This window comes from Equus asinus, chromosome 4 (assembly GCF_041296235.1).
Source record: "Equus asinus isolate D_3611 breed Donkey chromosome 4, EquAss-T2T_v2, whole genome shotgun sequence".
Taxonomy (NCBI): Eukaryota; Metazoa; Chordata; class Mammalia; order Perissodactyla; family Equidae; genus Equus; species Equus asinus.
Window position 1 is genome coordinate 127,588,079 of NC_091793.1, and position 16,435 is coordinate 127,604,513.

The 16,435-nt window shown below is 44.3% G+C and overlaps 1 protein-coding gene across 12 annotated transcripts in view; it reads left to right on the forward strand.

The window, feature by feature from the left end:
* Positions 1–16,435, forward strand: part of MYO1B (myosin IB) — a 185,514-nt gene that overhangs the window by 13,071 nt on the left and 156,008 nt on the right. Inside the window, exon 1 of one of the 12 annotated variants that reach the window (XM_070508266.1) lies at positions 11,123–11,172. The exons of 8 other annotated variants lie outside the window; for them this stretch is intronic. The gene's annotated coding sequence lies outside the window, so the exon portion shown is untranslated. Of the gene's footprint in view, positions 1–11,122; positions 11,173–11,403; positions 11,542–16,435 lie in introns of those variants that run through there. 3 more of the 12 variants (XM_070508263.1, XM_014837539.3, XM_044768538.2) reach the window with 3 other exon arrangements.

Below are 16,435 nucleotides of genomic sequence, written 5' to 3' on the forward strand. Positions count from 1 at the left end.
TGTTCCCATCTTCTCTGTCAGTTTCCTCCAGACTCTTGCGCTTCTGAACTTACAGCATTTACTTTGTCATAACTTAAAAAAAATATTTGAAACAGACAAAATATTGGAAGTCACATTGCACACACATAATAGTTAAATTATTGGAATTCACGCAGAATGCCGTTTTCCATATTTGTGTCAGTTGATGCACCACACGCACGTCACGTTCTTCTCTCTCCCTCCACACGGGTTAACTGGCACGTGTTATTCCAGCATGTGGCTTATTTTGCTTTTAAATTTTGTGTTATTGGAATTACATTGCATCTATATAGAATTCAGGAAGTATTGACGTCTTTATGATTTCATGGCTCCCCATCTGCAACCTGATATACCTCTTTATTTATTTAGGTCTTTTATGGCCTTCAATGAAATTTTGTAATTTTCTGTGTAAAAGTCTTTCACATCTGTTAGATTTGTGCCGAGGTGCTTTATGGTTTTTGCGGTCATTGTGAATGGAATGGTTTAACACATTTTTGGCTGCTGTTGCTGGTGTCCAAGAATGGGATTGATTTTGTATTTGTGTATTGATGCTTCTTAATTGATCGAGTTCACGTTTAAACTTGTGTTTGCCATGGAAACCTGAAGTCAGGCAGCTTTTCTAATAGAGCATGAAATAACAACCTGTCATGGAAATGTCACGATTCACTTTACTTTTAAAATGATATATAATACTTTTAGAGTCAGGGGGTTGTGCATTCATTTATTCATTCATCAAACGTTTGGATGGCTAGTATGTGCCAGGCACTGTTCTAGGTACTGGGTCTTTAGTGGTGAACAGAGCAGATGTGGTTTCTGCTCTCATGGAGTATGAGGAGAGAGGGACTGCAGAAATGAATGCAGATACTTACGACATAGTGAATTGTGACAGACGCTGTGAAGGAAAAGGACAGGTGGCTGTGAGAGTGAGAAAGGTGGGGAGAGGAGACCTTATATTGGGGGTACAGCAAGGGCTTGTCTGAGGAAACATGTTCACACAGATGCCTGAAGGGTGAGTTGGTGCTAGAGGAGCAGGATGGAAGAGCTGTCCAGACAGTGAGAAATGGGCTCAGAAGCCCTGAGGTGGGGCTCTGCTCTTAATGGTAGATGGATGGACATTTTAATAATCAATGACTTAAATCAAGTTATTACTTCTTAGTAAATCATCATCATAGTGGTATTTAATTGTGTTTAAATTATGATGACATGAAAATATTTATTTTTGGTTGGTCTGTTCCCCTTCCTCCTCATTTGAAACTGCCGGACTTAAGAGAGCTGCCTCTGTGATGTGGCTTGAATGGGGCTGTTGCGCATGCCCTAGTCCCAGCTCTGTCCACCCTGCTCTGAGTACCGGGATTGCCCCAGCACTGGCCGCTGCTGGGCGCGTCAGCGTCCTGGGCTCTGCACTAATGGACTGGGGCCTTGCTCCTAATTTGGGAGAAGCCCTCTCTTCCTTTCCTGGGAGGGGTCTTGAAGCAGAACCACCTTTGGCTCTTCCAGTGCCTCAGCCCTCTCCCTTCGCCCTTCGGTACCTTCTCCAAGTGCACACTGAGGGCTTGGCAGTAACGTGGGTTGGGTGGGAGGCATCTTGTCTGAGTTAGATAACACCTCATCCACCTAGAATTGTTGCTCCTTGGTCATTGATGCTCTGCACCTGGGGCACGTGCCCCTGAACCTTGTTCTCTCTTATAAGGAGATGAGTCCTTGCCTCGGTGGGAGACAGTGTGGTGCAGTGGTTATGGACTGGGCTCTGGAGAGGGTATTATTTTTGGAACTTGAGTCTTCTGCTTAGTAGTCCCCCTGTCCTTGGGCATGGAGCTTAATCCTTCCTTCCATTTTCTCATCTGCAAAATGCGGGTAATGAAAGAGCCTTCTTTGGCTTGTCGTTGGGATTAAATGCGTTAACGTGTGGCATATGCCCCTGCAATAAATAGTGTCAGACACAGCCAGCGCTCAGAGGAAATGTTAGTTATTACTCCTCTGCTCCTCAGTCTTCGTGAAAATGGATTCCTGGGGTTCCTCCTCCCCCCACCAGATACTCAGCTCTGTTTGGATCCAAGCAGTGCATGTAACTTATGATTTGTTACGGGACTCTGGTTACTTCTCTGAAAAATAAGTGGGAAGAAAGATGGCGGAGAAATAAACCAAAACGTTAACAGCGATTGTGTTGCTGTGGTAGACTGGGGTGAATTGTCCTTTTACCCCTCTTTTCCAGATTTTCTGTAATCTAGTTGTGTTACCTCTGTACTAATGATAGTAAAATAAAATATTATGAAAAAGGTCAGGCTGGCGGTTGCCCAAGTGGATCACTCCGTAAGGCAGGAGAGGCTGGGACGCCTGGGTTGGCCTGCTCTAATTGGTACCCTATTCCTGCAAAGTACCCCATGCCAGTGAAGTACCCCATTCGCAGGCGGGGTGCTTTCCCCTTTATTCTTATAGTTGCAGAAATGTAACAGTATTTGAAGATCTTCGGCAGAAGGATCCCGGAAAGTTAGAAGATGGGGATGTGATTCCTTGTGACACTCTTCTTGCTTTGAGTGTTTCTTTTTCTGTCGTGTCTTGCTTTGGGTTTTTCTTTCCCTTTTTGTTTCTTCCTGCACTCCCCGAGTGGGCCTCTGGCCATCTGTCAGTCTCTTTCCGTCTCTTCTTTCTCCCCTCGCCCTTGAAAACTTCTCCTTTCAATACCCCATCTTTCTCCTTTACTTGCTGTCGTGCAAAAGTGATGCACACATTTCTACAATTCAAAGGAAAGAGTAAATTTTATTTCGTATTTTTAATTGTAAAAATAAATGTCACTTTTTACCCTCAAAAATCTAAGTTGTTGATTTTCATTTACTCGCACCTAGGATTAATTAATCACTTAACTTACTAACTAACCCACTCACTAAACTCTGGGTGTCCATGGCCTCCTAAAAGCACTGGGAATCTTAGGGGACTGGGAGGCTGAAAGGAAGGGAAGATCGAGGGAATGTAGAAGTTAAGTTTTTCCTCTTTACCTATTTTGCTTAGGGTTGTCTGTGTGGCTACCATTTTGGTATGTGTCAGAATTTTTAAACTTTTCAAACTTGAAGAACAAAATTCTGGAAAATTACCAAAATACTTGTTTGTTTTTTTGTTTTGCTGAGGAAGAGTAGCCCTGAGCTAACATCTGTTGCTAATCTTCCTCTTTTTTTTTGGCTTGAGGAAGAGTAGCCCTGAGCTAACACCTCCGCTTGCCAGTCCACCTCCACTTTATACATGGGTTACCACCACAACATTGCCGACGAGTGGTGTAGGTCCATGCCTGGGACCCAAACCCGTGAACCTGGGCCTCCAAAGCGGAGTGCACTGAACTTAACCACTATGCCACGCGGCTGAACCCTAAAATACATTTTTGACGAAGAAAACTTTGCCAAATCTGACACATGCCCTCAAAAGCCCGTTGATTTTGATTACGTTGAGCTTCCCAGCTTTCCTTTCGTGCGCCTTGTCTTGTATAATTGTGAATGGAGAAACAGGCTTTCCAGCTAAGTTTGTTGTGTCTACTGGAGTTTATTCTTAAGTGGGGCCATCCCGTCGGTATCTCAAAATAATACTGACACAGATTTCAAAGAAGGTATGACAGCGATGTTGCCTGGCATCAGCAGAAGAGCTGTTTACTTGAGAAATATTGCTAATTTTAAGGAGATTTCACACTTGAAGGTAAAATCTAGTTGAGGGCATTTAAATAAGGTGATGCCTTCCTAAAGCTTTTTCCACATTTTATAATGTTTTTCCTCTCCAACCACAAAGGCCTAATTTGGACATAACATAAATATTTATGAGCGTTCTTTCTCTGCTGTAAGGAAGTCTGGTACAGTTACAGTAAAACCTGAATTTATAGAATGGGTATTACTAGGATTCATTATTTACTTTTCAAAAGGGTTTGTCACAGGAATTCTTTAAATTAGAAACAGCATCTACCCCACTTTGGAGTACGGAACAGCTTGTAGAAGGTCTGTGGGCCCTCCACTGATGGTCAGGTTTTCTCGCAGACCCATATAGGTGTGGGCATGCTGTTGTGTCACGTTTGTGGCTGTGGCCTGTGTCACTTCGTGTACGCCAACATGTGAAGGAGGAGGAGGAGAAGTGTGTTGGGTTGAGCTGAGTCATGCCAAGAGTAGGGCATGAGTTATTGAAGAAATATTGGAAAAACTGTCAGCCCAGTCTTAATACTTGCCTTTTGTTGCCAATCTAAAAAACAAACGAGAAAGTACAGGTAGTTGTTCAAGGAGACTTGTACCATTTTACGTCCTTAGAGGTGTCCTGATGGGTATCTCCTGGACTCTAGGATGGAGTAGTGGACAACTTCTCTCCTCCTTGGATGGAGAAGGTGCCCCTTCCTTATCTGGCAGTCAGCGAGCCTGTCAGACGTTGGATGTGGAGGCGGCCTCAACCCCCTGACTCGGCTGCCAGCTTTCCACACGCTCTCTTGGCAGCAAGCTTGCGCGTGGCGATCTGTTCTTCCTAGAACAGTTCATAACTGTGGCAGGTGTTGGGAGCCCAGTTCCGCCATTGTGCAGCTGTTTGTATGTCCAGTTGGATTTCTTGAAAGAATCAGCTTTTAGGATCTCATGCTGAGGGCTACAGGGATAATAGGATTTAGGGAGAGACTTTATTTTTTGGGAGTTTGCATTGGATGTTGCCACAGAGGTAGCGTGGAGGTGGAATGGCAACTGAAGGGAATTCTGGAGTAACCTTTCCCGTTTCTGCTGCAACCAAGCGATTCAGAAAGCCCAAGATTACTAGAACTCTCTCTTGGATATTTTGTACTAGAGAATCATCTTAAGAACGTTATAGAAAGTTTGGAAAATGGATTTAAAAAAGACACTTCTTGAGCCAGCTACTCTAAAACATCAACTGTGATCATTCCCGAATATTCCTTTCCAAACTTTTTATGTGTATGGTTTAAAATGATTGTAATAAATATTTTCTATGTTGCTGCATAGTTTTTGGAAATAAGTTTTATGGTTGTATATTATTCTACTGAGTACCATAATTTTTCAAAGGATCCCTTTGTTACTGGGCATTTGAGTTGTTTTTGCCACTTTGCTGTTGTAAATAATACTGTGATGAACGTTTTTGTACATGTAACCTTTTCTGTGTTTTGGATGATTGTCTGACAATAGGTATTGAGAACGAGATGGTTGGGCCACAGATTGTTGTGAACATTTTGGTATACCCCTTTTAAATCAGGGGGGTGGGGTTGGATATAGTGACTGGCTTGGAGGGTCGGGGAAAATGGGAGTCAGGGCTGAGTCCCAAGTTTGTGGCCTGTGTGATGTCTGGAATGGCTGGCACAGACAGCCTGAAGGGAACGGTTCCGTCTGGGCTGTGGGGCCTCCAGGCGGTGAGTGAGGTTCAACAGACCATTGAAATGCAGAGCCTGGAGCTGAGGGACAAGCCAGGGCCTGAGGTGCGCATGAAGGGAACCAGCATCTAGGTGTGGTTGAGGCTGTGGGTATTGTTAGGATTGCTTAGAGGGTGGAGTACAAAAAGAGGACGGTGGGTAATAGCACTCTGGGGAACGTGATTTTGTGAGGAGGAGAGGAAGGAGAAGCTACTACGGAAAATAAGGAGTGATGGAGGTGAGAAGTGGACAGCCAGGACGAAATGGCCACATGGAAACCAGGGCGGGAGAGAGGTTCAAGGAGGGAGTCCAGTGGGCAGCAAACAGGTGGTGACATTTTATTTGAGGCTGTTTCAATGGTGTGTGCCAAGGAAGGGTGGCCATTGTCAAAGGTGGGCCGTGTCGGAAACCTTAGCTGTGGAGGAAGAGACAGAGCTAGGCAGTTGCTAGAAGGGGTTGTAGGATGGTGTATTGGTCTGCTAGGGCTGCCGTAACAAAATAGCACAGACTGGGGGCGTAAACACCAGAAGTTTATTTTCTCACGGTTCTGGAGGCTGGAGGTGTGGGCAGGATCAGTTTCTTCTGAGGCCTCCCTCCTTGGCTTGCAGATGGCCACCTTCTGGCTGTGTCCTCATTTGGTCCTGTTGGAGTAAGGCCCACCCTACTGGTCTCCTTTTTACTTAATTACCTCTTAAAGGCCCTGCCTCCAAGTACAGTCACATTCTGAGGTACTAGGGGTTAGGGCTTCAACATAGGAATTTTGGTGGTGGGGGAGCGGACACAGCAAATTTTGAAGGGGACACAGTTCAGCCCCTAACAGATGGATTCTGAGCCTGATGACCCACTTGTCTCCCTCCTTGCCCCGTGCTCTCTCCTTCTCCACCCTATTGACCATCTGCTTGTCCTCATCACACTCCTGTCCCTTGGCTTCAGTGACCTGTGCTGTTCTGGTCTCGCCCCTCATCTTCTGCTGGTCCCTTGGTGTCCGGGTTCCTCAGGGTTTGGGCATGGGCGCTCTTCTCTTCCTGGAATCGCTTCATCTTTCTGTCTTCATCTCCTCCTCCCTTAGAACTCAATCTCCTGGAGCAAAGTAATTGTTCTCCCAGGCGTAATGTTCGTGTCAGGTTAACTCGGTGATAAATTTTATTTAATGATAAGACTAAATTTTGTAATCCTGTCCTCATGGTTGCTCATCTCAGTTAAAAAAAAAAGAACAACTTAGTGGGAACAACGATTTTAGGTCAAGGTTCAGTAAAAATTTATATTTGAGCTCACCTCATACCATACAAGTTAATGTTTTTCTCCCTAGAGTTTGGTTTTGGGTTCCTTCTTTTTCAGGAGCCTACCTTGGTTAAAATGAGACTGAGTGGGTAGCTATTCCTGTAGAGTCTGGGGCGGAATGATTTTGGTAGATAAGGTATTCTTGCCTTTCCCCCCCCCCCCCCCCCCCCAGATATCCTTTCTCTTTTTGGAATTACAGCTAGGTAGAGGTTCAGGTTGTCCTGTTTCATGCTGAGGAGGGCGCCTTCACACGCATGGTATGGGTGAAGGGGTCGGGTTGACTTGTGAATATATGTTATTTAAACTGTGGTTGGTTTGGGGGTTTCTGGTGTGTATGTATTTACATGGTGTTTCTCTCACTAGTCTTTTGAAATATATCAATGTGATTTCTACATCAAAGTTCATATTTTTATTGAAGAGCCTGACTATCAGATTCTAAAAGGATGTAAATTATGGATAGATTTACTATTTGGCTACCTAAAATAGAAGCCTCCAGATTTTGCTAGGCAACCTTGAGAGGAACGTTTATCTCTGTCGACAATTTTAAAGAAGTATGTAATTTTAAAGTATGAAGCTCAAATTTAGTTTTTAATAGCAACTTATGTGTTCTTTCTGTCTTTAAGAGGCAGGCTACTGGAATGACATGTGACTTTGTCCTCTTGACTCTGTCTGGTTGTGGGTTTGAAATGTTATTTTTGTGCTTTCTTAAGTGACTAAAGCAATTCTGACTGTACATTTGGGACAGAATAAATATGACAGTTGGATATAGGTTTGAAAAACCAACCAGATTTTTAACCTGGTAATATGATAGTGCTGTTCATTCTTATAATAGTCTAGGCTCACAGCTTTAGGAAACAGTAGGTTGCAAGCTCTTAGTGACCTCCAGACTTGCTGGATTAGATGGTGTTCTTTTCCTCTGTAAAATATGTCAATTGATGCCTGTAACACACTAAATGCTCAAAGTTAGGGGCTCCCCTGTAGCGTGTTCTCGAGTTTCTCTTCCCACCAGTAGAGGTGGATGCTTATCCAGACTCAACTGTGTTTATTCCCAAACCTGCTTATGGCTGGTGTACTTATTATAGTTTAATATAATGATTTAAAATATATGTACAAAAAGAGTTATTTCTATGAAAATTCTCTTGAATGTTTTGGAAACCACCTGATAAGAGCAAGTTTCTGAACATGATTGCAGCCGAGTTAAGAGTGGCTGAGATAGCTGTAAAGGATTTGGGGGCTCATCAAATAAACGTATTCTCACTAATATTGTCGGTCATTCAGGATAGGTAGGTTAAGTTGTGACTGTGTAGTGCCTGAGAATCTTAGTGGCTCAAAGCAATAATCCACACTCACTGTGTGTCCCTTGTAGGTCAGATGTGGGCTCTGCCCCACGTTGTCCTCATCCTTACTCCGGGACACAGCCTGATGGAGCAGCCCCCTCTGGAGTAATGCTGATCCCTGCGGCAGCGGGAAAGGCTGCTGCGAAGCCTGTATAGTGATAGGCCTGCATTCAGCAAGGCGGCGATGTACAATGCTTCCGTAGAGAGGGGTGCCAAGCATGTGTCAAGAACGACGTGGGCTACCCTACGTCGCTTCCCAGGTGTCTCTGAGCCTCACCATTCTTTAAAGGCGTTGGACCTGGCGGATGATACCATAAGGATGGTTTATAAAAGAAAGACCACTGGGTACCACAGTCAGTGGACATACAGGCACACCTTGGAGATATTGCGGGTTTGGTTCCACACCACAGCAATAAAGCGAGTATCACAATAAAGCAAGTCACACAAATTTTTTGGTTTCTCAGTGCATATAAAAGTTATGTTTACAATGTACTGTGGTCTGTTAAGTGTGCAATAGCATTATGTCTAAATTAACAATATATGTACTTTAATTAAAAAATACTTTATTGCTAAAAGCTGCTAACCATCATCTGAGCCTTCAGTGAGTTGTAATCTTTTTGCTGGTGGAGGATCTTGTCTTGATGTTGATGGCTGCTGACTGGTCAGGGAGGTGGTTGCTGAAGGGGGGTGGCTGTGGCAATTGCTTAAAATAAGACAGCACTGAAGTTTGCCACATTGATTGACTCTTCCTTTCACGAAAAATTTCTCTGTAGCATGTGATGCTGTGTGGTAACATTTTACCAATGACACAACTTGTTTCGAAATTGGAGTTAGTCCTCTTAAACCCTGCCACTGCTTTATCAAATAAGTTTATGTAATATTCTAAATCCTTTGTTGTCATTTCAACAATCTTCACAGCATCTTCACCAGGAGTAGATTCCATCTCAAGAAACCACTTTCTTAGCTTATCCATAAGAAGCAACTCCTCATCTGTTAACGTTTTATCATGAGATTACAGCAATTCAGTTACATCTTCAGGGTCTACTTCTTTGGGTTTTTTTTTTTTTTTGAGGAAGATTAGCTCTGAGCTAACTACTGCCAATCCTCCTCTTTTTGCTGAGGAAGACTGGCCCTGAGCTAACATCCATGCCCATCTTCCTCTACGTTATACGTGGGATGCCTATCACAGCATGGTGTGCCAAGCAGTGCCATGTCTGCACCCGGGATCTGAACCAGTGAACCCTGGGCTGCCGAAGCTGAACCTGCGCACTTAACCGCTGCACCACTGGGCCGGCCCCTCTTTGTTTTTTTAAAGTCATTTTTTTGCTGAGGGAGATTAGCCCCGAGCTAACATCTGTGCCAGTCTTCCTCTGTTTTATATGTGGGTCACTACCAGAGCATGATTGACAAGTGGTGTAGGTCCGTGCCTGGCATCTGAACCCGTGGACCTGGGCATGCCCAACTTAACCACTACACCATGGGGCTGGCCCCCAGGCTCCCCTTCTAATTCTGGTTCTTTTGCTGTTTCCACCACATCTCCAGTTACTTACTCCGCTGAAGTCTTGAAGCCCTCACAGTCATCCGTGAGGGTTGGAGTCAACTTCCAAACTCCTGTTAATGTTGATATTTTGACCCCTTCTCATGAATCATGAATGTTCTTAATGGCATCTAGAATGGTGACTCCTTTCCAGAAGGTTTTCAATTTATTTTGCCCAGACCCATCAGAGGAATCACTATCTATGGCATCTATAGCTTTACAAAATGTATTTCTTAAATAATAATATTTGAAAAGTTGAAATTATTCCTGTGGGCTGCACAATGGATGTTAGCAGGTGTGAACACAACATTTATCTCCTTGCCTATCTCTATCAGAGCTCTTGAGTTACCAGGCGCATTGTCAGTAAGCGGTAATATTTTGAAAGGAGTCTTCTGAGCAGTAGGTCTCAACAGTGGGCTTAAAATAGTCAGTAAACCATGTTGTAAACAGATGTGCTGTCATCCAGGCTTTGTTCTTCCGTTTATAGACCACAGGCAGAGTGGATTTAGCATAATTCTTAAGGGCCCTAGAATTTTCGGAATAGTAAGTGAGCATTGGCTTCAACTTAGGCACTAGCTGCATTAGCCCCTAACAAGAGAGTCAGCCTGGCCTTTGAAGCCAGGCATTGACTTCTCCTCTCTAGCTATGAAAGTCCTAGGTGGCCTCTTCTTTCAGTATACAGCTGTTTTGTCTGTGTTGGAAATCTGCTGTTTAGTGTAGGCACCTTCTTGAATGATCTTAGCTTGATCTGGATAACTTGCTGCAGCTTCTACATCAGCACTTGCTGCTTCACTTTGCTGTTATGGAGACAGCTTCTCTCCTTAAATCTTGTGGACCAACCTCTGCTGGCTTCCAACTTTTCTTCTGCAGCTTCCTCCCCTCTCTCAGCCTTCGTAGAATTGCTAGCTTGTACAATGCCTGTATGCAGTTAGAAAAAGGGTACTCTTCAGGGCAAACACTGCCCCCCAGGAGCTCAACTTGATGTCAGTCCCCATTTTCGCCCTTGGCTGGCCCACTTGTATGCAGTGCCCAACCGAACAACTGCACAGAGCAATCCTACTCCCTGCTTCTAATCTCTCTCCCAACTAATTTAGACTATCGCTTGATTAAACCTCATTTAAATTTTTTGTTGTCTCTGTCCCTGCTTGGAATTTTTTTTGATGACTCCTCATCTTCTGTAATGGCGGTCCTCAGTTTTATTTTCCATTGGTGACTCTCAGTCACACTTGTTGCCTTCTGGAAGCACCGACATCTGTGATGACTGCAGCTCAGACATAGGCGATAGGCTGTGTAATGCTGCCCTCTCCTCTCCACGCACTCCCCGCCACTCCCACACTCTGAGCCCCTTAGCTCAGACTCCCAGTCTTGCCTCAGCTTACCTTTCTTCCTAGCATCAGGGCCTGCCAGAGCCCTACACCAGCTCTCCCCTGCTGCCATTCTGCCTAGTCACTATCTTCTGAATATGTTCTGTACTTCTTGCTTTAAAGTTCTTTTCTGTCTAACCACATCCCACTCATCATCAAAAGTCAAGGTCAAGTTTCGCCTCTCCAGCCATCCTTCTCTGATCCTCCTACGCCCTGATAACAGCTCCACCTCGGAGCATAAACGGTAGTCTCTGTATCCCTCTTTTTAAGGTGAGTCCTCTGCGTTATGTGAGCACTGGTTTTATTAGTTACGTTCCTCTTATGCATTTTCTTTCCCCTGCTGGATTGCAGGTGCCTGGAAGTGGTAGCTGTCTCATCCCTTCTCCTCCCCTGCCTGTGTGGGAGGTGTGGCTGGAGGAAAGTGCGGCGGGCCGAGTCCCGGAATACGGCTCTGGGTGAACCGCCTCTTCCCAGCCCCTGGGTAGTGACCTACTTTTCCCTCCTTATCTGTGTGCAAAATATTTGTTGTACTTAGTGTGTTCTCCCTGTCACAACGAATGTTTGTCTCTCCCTTTCATATGAACTGAATGCTAAAGTGCTGGTTAAATCGGTGGAAAAAACAATGGAGAAGAAAAGTTGGTGAGCAGTTTTAATTTCTGAACGAGGGCCTTATAATTATGTCATTTAAAAAGAACTCTCTGTGGTTTTTGAATCTGTGTGTCTGTCTACCAACCTCCCTACATATTGAGAGATGTGATTAAGGGTGGATTGTAAATTTTGAGTTTTTATGCATTTTAATTTGATGATTTACAGTATAATGTGATTTTTAAAAACCTTTTTTTCATAAACCACTTGTAGAAGGAAATAAACTTTTCTTAATCGGGAATATACCATGTAGTTCACTATTGAATATTTAATTTCTTAGCAAAATTTCGCTTGGGAAAATCTATTGTATGTTTCTACATGGTCAAACTGATTAGCTTTAAAAATTGATGTTTGTATAGCGTTACAGGATAAGTGTGTACTATATTCAAGGGGAAAAAAGTGTGTGTGTTGGGGGGGCATGTATCCTTATATAAGTATATGAAATAATTTCTGTATCCTACAGAACTTTTGGAAATTAACAGAACTATTGCTCAAATTTAGTTAACATTTACGAGTTTAAATTTAATAAACATATGTTTTTGTAAACATTTTAATCTGTGACTTAAAAAGATGATTTAGTTATGGCGTGCCCCTATAGGTTGATTTGCAGTTCAGTATGTGTTTTAGTTCTTCATAAATACTTTAAAATGTATTTAGAGCTATGTAAGATAGGTAACATGGTGCATTTGATTTTACATTCAATAATGCTTCCAATGTTAGGAAAACTAGAAAAACAGAAAATACTCCTAAATTCTAATATGACTGTTGATTTTAATCAGCTTAGGTGAGGTAACCCACTGTGATGTAGTTGTTTTCTTTAAAAATTCTTTTTAAATGACAAAGGACTTTGCCTTCTCACTTTAGATCATCACTGTCTTTGGGGAACATCTTCGCGAATTTTGTTTGATCACTTCTCAACTGGTAAACATTCATCAAATCCTAATGTAAATGTAAACATCTCTCCCTTTGATTACATAGTTTATTAGACTCTATTTTAGTGAGTGTTGCTGGAGGAAGCTTCTGAATTTTTATTATTTAAAAAAAATTTTTTTTAACCATGCACACAAAGGTACCGAAGATGCACTGTTGAGCGACACATATTTTCCTTTATTGTATAGATATCTTAATTTGTAATCTTTAGACCCTTTTTTGCTTTCATAACTAGATTAATTTATTAAAATATCCAGTGGCATTTTGCAGCTGACTGTGTGGCTGGAAACAACACAGAGAGCACCTCCACACGCGCCTCGATGTCTTTGCTTACGAGGATCCTGTTGATTCTGTGCGTGTCTTTTTGTGCATGTGTGGTTCTTACAAGTTTTGCTGGTGAGGTCAGAATAAAGAGAGCTGCTTTCCTTTACCGCTGAGTACATGTCATTGAGAAAGATTCTTACTGGCATTTTTGGTTTTTAACGTTCTTTATAACCAGGCCCAAGATGCATGCCTACCTCAAAATGAAGGAACTCAGTCAGTCCCAAGTTGAGCCTTTTTTGTTGAATCAATAATGATGGAAGCTGGGACAGGTTCTTAGGAGCTGATATATTCGACCCTGTTGTGGGGAAGCCGAGGCTCAGAGTTGGCGGTGTGCCCAGGGTCTCACTGTGGGCCAGCTGCAGACTAGGGTTTTTTCTGGAGCCCCGGTGGTAGTCATGCTAACCTCTGCGGTCTGTGGCAGAATGCACAGCTGATGTTTCCCTGAGAGAGAACTCGTTTCCTTACCCCAGAGAACAAGAAGAGTGCCCTAAATTCAACACATGTCCTCCCGTTGTCCCTGAAAAGCCCCTGAATGACAGGAAGGTGCCTTTTTTAAAGAAGGTAGTCCTGCTTGGTGTACCCCGGGCTATTTTATGTGAGTGTCTCTGTTCAGCCAGTTGTCTCCAAAAACCCATCTATAGGGGCCCCCAAAACTGGCGGGGACAGGGAGCCCTGTGTGAGTGCCTGCCAGGTGCACATCACTGAACTTTTAATAATCGGGGAGTACCTGGAGTGACCGGGTGCTCTGATCAGGGGGAAGAGCAGAGAGAATGAATCTACAAGCCAGGTAAGCACGAGGAGGGCTCAAGGGACAGGAGGACATGGGTGAGGACATTAGCTTGTGGGATGAGATTGGGACCCTCTGATTAGCAAGCCAGTTCATGTGGAAGGAAAGTTGGCTTTCCCCTGGTGTCCGTGTTCAGTTTAATAATCACTGGTGTGCTGGGGGTCTGTGCAGCGGCCAGGAGCAGATCAGCGCCTCGGGTGTGCCCGTCCTAGCGAGCAGGTTTACGGTCACCTAGGGGTCCCAGGGTCTTGGGCTTGCCAATCTAAACACATTCGACTTCTTGGAATTTTTTTATCCGCCTTGAGGGAACGAATTGAGAAGTCTGTGGGTTATAATTATCACGTCCCACGTGCAGCTGAGTTTGTGTTTCTGGCTGTGAGAGAGCTTTATAGTTTTTGGCCACCTTGTCCCGCAGGAACGCATAGCCCTTTTCAGACGTTAGCTCATGAATGCTCATAACATCCAGTGTGACTTGGAGAGCTTGACCATAGGTTCCCCCCCAAAGCCGGGACTGCTTGCTGTCTGTTCTAGACCTTCTAGGATTTTGGCTGGTGAGGGGTGCCAGGTGGTGGGGTAGGGGCAGCTGGAAGGCTGGGGTTGGCTTTCAGAGCTAGTCTTGGGGGTGGGTGACAGTCTCTGGAGTTGCCCTGCCCTTTGGCAGCTGTTCGTGCCATGACTCTGCAGAGCTTCCTCCGGGAAATGACGGTGGGGACAGTGATGTTGGCTGCGTTTCCTCCTCAGTGCACTGAACCCGTGGAATGCCTGTGGCAAATGAGGCAGCTCTCTAGGTTATTTACCTTGACACACTTGCCACAAGACAGCACAGGAGGAGCGGCGGTGGGGGCTCTTCAGGATCAGGAGAAGAGGGCGTTGGGGAGGGAGAGGATTAGCTGGTGAGAGACCCCTTGGCTTTCTCAGTCAGCCTGCGTAATAAGCCTGCTGTTGTCACTTCTGAGTTTTTAGATCAGAAATTCGAATTCCAGAGGGGAATTCTCTTGGATTCGAGCCTGGGTCTGTGATCGGAAGCATGCGCTGTCCCATGCTGGGGTGGATCAAAAGGGAATTCTCACGGGTGGCAAACTCTTGTCATAAAAATTCTGGAGAAGGTTGTTCTTTCCCAGTGTAGAAGTGAAGCCTCTCTTTAAAAACCATGGGGTATTGTGAAGAGGTTGATAATTTAGGAACGAGACTCAAGGATAATATAATAAGTGTGCCAGAGCACTCTCAGACCAGGCGGGAAAGCGTCCTCCTCACCCTGGCGCTTCCAGAAACCAGATGTGCAACACCCACCTCCTGGGTCCATTTCTCTTTCTGTTAAAAGAAGGTTTTGCCTGGGATCATAAGAAATTTTGCTCATACGTCAGAAGAGATAGTTTGTAGCTTGTAATCCAAAACCTTCCATGTTGTCGTAGCAGCCACTGTTATTTTTGACTCAAAAATCCTTCTAATTAGTGTAGATAATACGTTCAGCATTTCTACTGTTGGGAAAAAACTTTTGTTTTGGTGAGGAAGATTGGCCCGGAGCTCACATCTCTTGCCAGCTTTCCTCTTTTTGCTTGAGGAAGATTGTTGCTGAGCTAACATCTGTGCCAGTCTTCCTCTATTTTGTATGTGGGACACTGCCACAGCATGGCTTGATGAACAGTGTGTAGGGCCGTGCCTGGTATCTGAGCCTGCAAACCCTGGGCCTCCAAAGCAGAGTGCATGAACTTAACTGCTACGCCACCGGGCCAGCCCCCAATTTTTTTTTTTAACCTGTCACTTTATGAGTTGTCAAGTTCTAGATGCTATCTTTCAAACCTTGAATAACTGAACTATGCTTGGGATTGGGGGCAGCCCAGGTCTTGTCTGATGACTTTGGTTGATAAGGCCAGCCTTTCCAAACCCAGGCAGAAACAAACCTTGACATTGACACTGGGTGTCCTGGCCCATCTCTGCTTATGCAGAGACACCCTTTGGGGTGTTAACTCTTAGATAACCAGACTGTTGAATTAATTGCCCATCCTATTCACAGAGGTTTTTAAGATTGGAGTTCAGTTTATGCCTTATGGGCTTCCATATGCTTTTAGCTGTTTGTTTTTACCCCCTGTTCAAATCTATTCCATTTTATCATTGCCTGATAATTGAATATTCTTTGTGTTATCCAGAGTTTGAGCACAAGGCAATATTGTTACTTTATGTAACAATTTACTGTATGGAAATTGCCTAGAGTTGGGCCTATTTCTTCCCTAATCCAAGATCCTAACAAAAGCTATCCCACCAGCAGTGTGTTAAATATTCTTAAGAAAAAGCTTTAGAGAAAGAGAGGAGGGGAACTCTCAATATGCTGTGGCTTTAACAGTGGAGTAAAGGATTGGAAAATTGGGTAATTATACTTGGTGAAGTAAATGCCACGAATCAATACACCTTATAGAAGTTTCTCTAAGGAAGTGTGTTGCTAGGAATGGAAATCAGCATCACGAGAGCCGTTTCACGAATCCTTGTCAGGGCCACTCTCATATGCTCTGGGGAGCCCTGCACAGCACCCCGTGTGGCTCTGTGTGGCCCGCCAGCCCCATCGCCTTTGAGTAAATTGTCCTAAAGAATGCACTTTTTGGGGCCGGCCCCGTGGCCAAGCGGTTAAGTTTGCGTGCTCCACTTCAGTGGCCCAGGGTTTCGCCGGTTCGGATCCTCGGCGTGGACATGGCATCACTCATCAGGCCACGCTGAGGCGAGGTCCCACATGGCACAACCAAAGGCACTCACGACTAGAATATACAACCGCGTACTGGGGGGCTTTGGGCAGAAGAAGAAGGGAAAAAAAAAAAAATAAAAGATTGGCAACAGATGTTAGCTCAGGTGCGAATC